This window comes from Meleagris gallopavo, chromosome 2 (genome assembly GCF_000146605.3).
Source record: "Meleagris gallopavo isolate NT-WF06-2002-E0010 breed Aviagen turkey brand Nicholas breeding stock chromosome 2, Turkey_5.1, whole genome shotgun sequence".
NCBI classification, from domain to species: domain Eukaryota; kingdom Metazoa; phylum Chordata; class Aves; order Galliformes; family Phasianidae; genus Meleagris; species Meleagris gallopavo.
Window position 1 is genome coordinate 104,305,195 of NC_015012.2, and position 7,435 is coordinate 104,312,629.

The following is a 7,435-nucleotide window of genomic DNA, read 5'->3' on the forward strand; positions in this document are numbered from 1 at the left end:
CAATGAGAATCTTGGCAACAATCGTGATGTCAACTCCGGTATCCAAAAGGGCTTGTAACTCGCATGACTGTCCATTAGAATGGAAGGTGGCGGAAATGATGGGTCGCTGACGCATTGGCATTGTAAGAAGCACTAGTCCTCCAGTTGTCCCAAAGCCATTCTCATTTCAGGCTTTCGAGGTAAGTGGCTGCATACTTTGTGTAAGCACAGATAAAGGCACCAGCTGAGCAATCTTTGAACCGGCAGGAATGTGGACAGGTGGAAACTGTGCTTGCGCCACTATCTGTATAATCCCATCAAAGTCAGCATCAGTAAGTCCTGGAAGAACAGTCACACCACATAGACCGGTAGATGAACGTCCAATTAACAAGGCACCCACGGTAGCCTCTTTTAGCTCTAGAGGCCCGCGAGTTGTCGTAGGTATTCGGATAGGCCGGTTGTCAAGAAGGGTGGTTATCTACTGCGGTTGCCAAGTCCAGGCCGAGGCTTCCCCTTGTGGCTGGCCGAAGATCAGAGGCCCTTGTGAATGAATTTTGTCGTGTGCCGCTGCCTTGTGTGGGCTTGATGGCGGAGGCGTTGAGGGGCTACTGCTGGGGCTGCCATTGTTGTCGGCGCGCGTCGGCCCTTTGCGCTCTGCTTGAAGTTTCCCGATAAGCGGCATGCTAACGTGCTATGGGAGGCGGAGTTGCAGTTGTTGCACCAGACCTTGCCCTTACATTCCCTTTTCATATGCCCTGTCTTTCCACAATGGAAACAATTTGTTTCCTGGTTTTTCCGTGGTCGCTCAGTCCTTTGCCCTCCCCCTCTTGTCAAAGGCACGAGAGCAGCAAAGGCTTGGGTTTGCGCCTCCACCAACTTACTGCCTATTTCTTGTAACGCCTCCACTAAGAATGCCTGGGGGCCTGTTGGTACCCTGCTCATTCGGTCTAGCATCATTTCGATAGTTGCATCTATTGGGAGGGTTATTAAGGCAGACCGAGTGGAGGCGTTGCAATTTTCCATTGCGCATTGGCGTAACAAGGCGCCCTTCATCCACTCCGGAACATCCGCCCTATTTATGGCTTCTGTTATTCTGTCAATGAAGCCAGCAAAAGTCTCCTCATGACCCTGCTTTATAGACATGTACGAGGGAGTTGGAGTGGATGTTTTAACCATCTCCATTGCCTGTCGGGCTAGCCGCATTCCTTCCAAACAGACCTCGGGCCCCAAGTAGACCTGCATGTCTGGGACAGCAAATTGACTTGTGCCCATCAATTGTTCTACTGTTACCCCAAACAGGGGATCTGCGGCAGCCCTTGGGCTATTGGAGCTGATCTCGCACAGCCTCTGCCAATGGGCTTGCCACAACAACTGCTCTGACTGACTCATTATCATTCGGACAATTACCTTGACATCCTCTGGGACTAATACACTGCTGCCCCATATATAGTTCAATATCTGCTTAGTAGGCTCTCCGTGCAGCCCGCTCTCATTAACTGTGGCCCTAAGCCGTGATAACATTTTCCAGCCCATGGGTACGTGGATTCCTTGTCGATTTCCATCGTTATCTACTTCAAACCGCACAGGGAACGCTTGACTCACCGCTTCTACTATTTTCATATCCCCGGCATTGATAGCGTCTCTTGCTACTGCTGACCAATCGGGACGAGGAAGGGCCGGTCTGCGAGGCGGAGTCCACGACGGCCTCCTGGGCGCGGCCCCATGAGAGCCCCCGCCTACCGCCCGCGGAGCAGCGGGTAGCGCCGAGCCGCTGGCTCTGTTCGCTCCGTCCCCATTACCCCCTTCTGTATCAGGGGGAAGCAGGTCCAGCCCCTCATCCTCACTTACTTCCTCTATATCGTCCCTGGGGGGGGCAGACGGGATCGCCGAAGCCCCTGCCTGCGAGAGGCCGTTAGTGCGGAGCGGAGCTGGTCCTCCCGGGGGGGGCATCGAAACGCAGTGCCCCGCGACCTTTAAGCGCCCAGCGTCTTCGGGCAGACTTTCTAACTGGCACGAAGCTGAGGCAGCTACCTGCCGTTCTAACCTATACCTCCTGATACAAGTTATCACATCTCGCCAGGGCTTCATTAGTTTTTTAGCCCCTTTTACATGCTGCAGTACTGCAGATGACTCAGTAACAGCGTCATTTGAAAGGTCAGCATCTGCTGCCTCTACCGATGCTTTTACCTGACCTGCCGAGGAGCACACAGGGTGTGTGACACCCCGAACCGGCGCGTTAAACTCCGAAGCCGAATTAGTTGTTGTACCGGCCAGTGCCTGCAGAGCTGCAGCAGCTACCTGTTGCTCGGCTTGCATAGCTTTCAAAGAGTTAATAATAGACCTCCACAAGGGCTCAAGGGTCCGCAATAATTTTTCTTGCTTTCCAGCATTAATGACTGATTCCCACACGCGGTTCCCAATATCACGCCATTTGTCGATGCTGAAGATCAGCACCACTTCTGACAAATGTCCCTTCTTCCGAGCCCAGCGCACCAGGGTCTCGGTCATGCCTTTAGGAGACGACTGCTCCCCTCTCTTACTGAGAGTATCTACCCCTCGCCTCTCTAAGAAGCGTCATAAAAAGTGTAGGGCTACCTCTTTTTCCATGGTGCACTGCAATCCGCATCCCACCGCCGCAGCGCCCGAAATCAGCGGAGCTCCGTTCCGTGCCCTCCGGATCCGAGCAGACCCCTCTCAGTTGCTCTAGGCGATGCCGCCCCCGGCTCAGCTTCTGCGACGCCGGTCCCGAATCAGTCTTCCATCAGGTTCACATCCTGTTTGGGCGCCATTTGCCACGGATAGTGTCCTAATTAGATTGTTCTCCAGTGGGGAAGCACGACAGTACTCAATATGAGTGACCAAGCTTCACTTTATTCTTGCACACATAGGGCTTATATAGGTTTTCAATACACATGTATTCGCTTACTATTGGTGCACAACGTTGGCTGCTAGGTGGGCTGCTCAGCCTTAACCAATGCTCAGTCAGCATTAACTGGCTGCTAAGCCAGTTTCCTTGTCAGCCCCCCCCACATCCACAGAGCACAGCTGCAGATGTGGGCCCGCTGTTTACGTGCTGCCCCAAGGACGTTGTGACTCCTATCTAACTCCTAGTATTTTCTCATGGCTATGCACTCTGTGCCGCTGCACCAGCTATGCTCGTACATACTCTTGAGTGAGAAAGAGTTCTTCTATCTCGTGGGCTCTGCAGCCACCTAGTGTCCTTGTAGCACCACGCCAGCCCACTCAGCAGTCTTTACTTCCTCCAGCGGTCTTCCTCGCTTGCCCTCTTGATGAACTTTCTTCGTTGTTGTATGCTCAGGAAGAGAATGCCTATTAGAAGTAATTTATAGGTACCAAAATCGTAACATTTGCCCACTCTGCCATTATTTCTGAACATCTGCTGGTTCTGGGATAGAGATAAGTTGGGCATCGTGTCTTTTAATGATATACTGGTGTTTGGGGAGATAAGGAGGATTGGGGAAGTGTTTTGACACCAGCCTGCTGCATTCCAAGCTGCTCCTGTCATGGGGCACTTCGACTTCGTGTGGAGGCCCTGGCTTCTCTGATGCGTGAGAAGCCTACTTGTGCCCTTTTATTATTGTGGTTCTTTTGCTGCAGGTTCCTGGTGTGGGAATCAAATGTTGTTTCTGCATTAGAACAAGGATTTTTATTTTATGGTCTCTGCTGCCATAGTTCTTTTTGGGGGTGTCTGAAGTTTTCATCACTTATCTTCTAGATGAACCTTCCTTAGGAATGCATGCCTAATGTATAGGCAAAGTAATTTGTAATCATAGAGGTCAGGTAGATGGAGCAGGTTTACAGGTACTGCAGCTCCTGTCTGTCCAGCCTTACTAATATTTGGTGCTGGGCAGACAAGACCCAAGTAATAGAGAACTGGAGAAGTTAAATAAGTAACAACATACATACATATATAAGCTAGCAACAACTGCTGTATAGCCAGCATGAAAAGATGTGTTACACACATTGCAAGAATATCCTGCACAAGTTGAAAGGACAAGTGGTGAAATGCCTTAGGAAGGGTCTGAAGAAGGTATTGAGGAAGGCCTGGCAGCCCCCCTTGGTACTCTTTCTTTAACAAAGACTTTGAAGTGCGAATTAACAAGTAATTAACAAATGTTAACCTTCAGTAAGACTGTGAACCTGAAGTGCCCGGCCGAAGGGGAGGGGATGTGGGAATGGAATGTTGTTTCTGCATTAGATATTAAAAAGGGCAATTGATCTGAAGAAGTAGAACATAATGTGTTTGTATTCTGTAACTTACCCTTAGAAATAGTTGATGTAAAAAATAGGAGTACTGTATATGTTAGTAGCATATTTTAGAAGCATAGTTGCTGAATTATGTGATTAATTCTTTCTTGCAAAACTGCAATAGTTTTTAAATGTTCCAAACAATGTGGGTATAGTATTAGGGACTAAAAAACATATTGTAGGGTTGTTCTGTTAGCATAGGAGACTCCCAACAAAAGAAAAACAGATTTAATAAACATCAAAGAAGCCAGGGCTTCTACACAAGACCAGACTGTCTCACTCTGTGGGAAGAATGGAATGCAACAGGCAGGCATCAAGATACTCCCTATCCTCCTTCCGAGCTTATCTCTATGCAAGGAAGGACAAGCAGATGTCCCGAAACAGTGACCACGTGTGGAGTGAGTAAGTGTTAGAAGTTAATTAAATAATTAGAGGTTTATGCTTAGCCAGCAAAGATTTATGTTTATCCAATATCCGTATGTTTAGTTGAGCGTCAGGAAGATTGAAGTACTTAGCCAATGAGGAACCAGGGGAGAAGGAGAAAAGCATCAAGTAATAGAGCATAAAAGATGTTAAGGCAGAATTGATACAGGTTGGTTTGCTTACCAACCACTCGTTACCTCCAGGGGTACTGCCAGCCCTCACAGCACGCTTTGTCTGTCCCCAGGCTCCGGATGAAGCCGCTCTGACCGCCCTGGCACAGACCCTGCAGCAGCACAGCATTGACCACGAGGTGTGGACAGAGCAGCCTGAGAACATCCCCAGCTGCCTGGCGCTCAGACCCTACCCAAAGGACCAAGTGCACCCACACCTGAAGAAGTTCAAGTTGCTGAAGTGATCCCTGATTTCCCGCAAGCCCTTCTCCTGTGCCACTGTTTTGCTTGCCTCTGGGTGGAAGCATTGTGCTAATGTCCGTCAGGCTTCTGGTTGTGCAATAGCAGTTAAGAAGTGTAAAGCAGATCTTTGCTGGAGAGGATTAAAGATTCTTTGCAACGTGTGACTGTGAGTTATATGGAGTCGCTGTGTCTGCATACAGTCAGTCTGCTTGCACATCTCCACCCTGCCAGAGCAGGCACTTCTAGGGGATGCCACACTCAGAAGTGCTGCTGGTGATTCTTAGGATTTACACTTCCATGAACAGATCTTGTTTTGTCTGACATTAGCTTGAATTTCATAGAATCGTAACATCGTAGAATCATAGGATGGCCTGGATTGAAAAGGAGCACAATGCTCACCCAGTTCCAACCCCCTGCTATGTGCAGGTCTCCAACCAGCAGACCAGGCTGCCCAGAGCCACATCCAGCCTGGCCTTGAATGCCTCCAGGGATGGGGCATCCACAGCCTCCTTGGGCAACCTGGTCCAGTGCCTCACCACCCTCTAGGGGAAAAACTTCCTCCTAATATCCAACCTAAAACTCCCCTGTCTCAGTTTAACATGAATTTAACACGATCCCTCCTGCTTTGGTGCTGGTTGGATTGTGATGAAGCATCCTCCCATAGCTCTGACATTTCAGAACTGTTCCCCTCCTCCCCCCATGGGGAGCACACAGATGTGACCATGAGCTGCCACCCTCACCTACACCATTGTCCCCAGCTCGTGTCACGCAGGCTGTGGCACTTTGGTTACGGTCACCATGACATAATGACGCTACAGCAGCCGGAGCCCGCGGCTCACTCCAACCAGAGCTCTGTTTGTCTGGTTTTGTTTGTACAGAACCATGTGGCAAATCCCTGCCAAGAGCCTTGCGAACAGCAGAAGGCAGCATCAGCCAGCGAGCTGGGACTCAGTGCAGCCCTCATCCTGCTGATCCCTGCCTCGTTTCAACAGTGTAAGAAAGAAAAGCGAGGGCAGGACCGGGAGAACCCCACCCGCTGCTTCCAGAACCCAACGTGGCAGAAAACCACCAGTAAGGAGGTGCAGCACCCAAGTACCCAAGTTCTGCCCCTCCAAAATGCTAAAGCACCCTGAAACATTTGGGGCTGGTTGTGAGGAACAAACACCTGAGAGTCTGGGGGCTGGTTGGGAGCAACAGACACTGTAGGGCATTTAGGTTGGTTGGAAGGACCCCAAACATTATAAGGATTTTGGGCTGATTGGGAGGAACAAACACTGTAAGGCTTTCGGGTTAGCTTGAAGGACCCAAACATTGTAGGGTTTTTGGGCTGGTTGGGAAGACCCAAACACTGTAGGGCTTTGGGACTGGTTGAGAGGAACATTGTAGGGTTTGGGGGTGGTTGGGAGCAACAGACTTTGCAGGGCATTTAAGTTGGCTCGGAGGACCCAAACACTGTAGGATTCTTGTGCTGGTTGGAAAGACCCAAACATTGTAGGGTGGGGGCCTAAAATCAGCTTTTGGGCCAACTGGGAGGACCCAGACACTGTAGGGTTTTTGCGCTGGTTGGAAGGACCCAAACACTGTACGGTGTCAGGGCTGGTTGGAAGAACCCAAACACTGTAGGGTTTTTGAGCTACGTGGGAGGACCCAAACATGGCAGGGCTTTGGGGCTGGTTGGGAGGACCCACCACCTCTGGGTGGTGCTCAGTGTTGGGCCCAAAGCACGATGCTTTATGGCCAGTACCCTTATCCCACAGTGACCCCTCCGCGGCTCAGCCCCATCACCCCAGCGCCCATCAACGGAGCGTTTCTCCAGGGATGCGTCGGCACAGAGACAACGAAACGTCAGCTGGCAACTCTGGTTCTTTGTCTTTTTTTTTTTTTTCTTTTTTCTTTTTTTTCTTTTTCTTTTTTGTCATCTTTAACTCTTGCAAATGTCAATCAACAAAGCTACACATTTGTTTTCCACACACCAGCGCGATTGGAGAGAGAGAGAGGGAAAAAAAACCCATCCGCCCCCCGCTCTCATGAAAGTCAGCAGTGAATAATAAAAGCGACCCCCGACTAAAAGAGAAGAAAACAAATTTATACAGAGCTCAGAGCTATTTACAGTGACAGGCTCGAGGGAAAAAATAAGCTATCTCCCGACAAAGAATTCAATTATTATTATTATTTTATTATTATTATTTTAAATAGTTTAAGCTACCTCAGCTGTTAAACACAATCAAAGCAGAAAGAACCGACTGCTTAATTTTATTTAATATTTAATCAGAAAATTTTATCTACAATAATTGACAGAGCCCTCCCCCCATCCTTCCCCCTAAAAATTATTGCAGTTTTTTGCCCCAAAC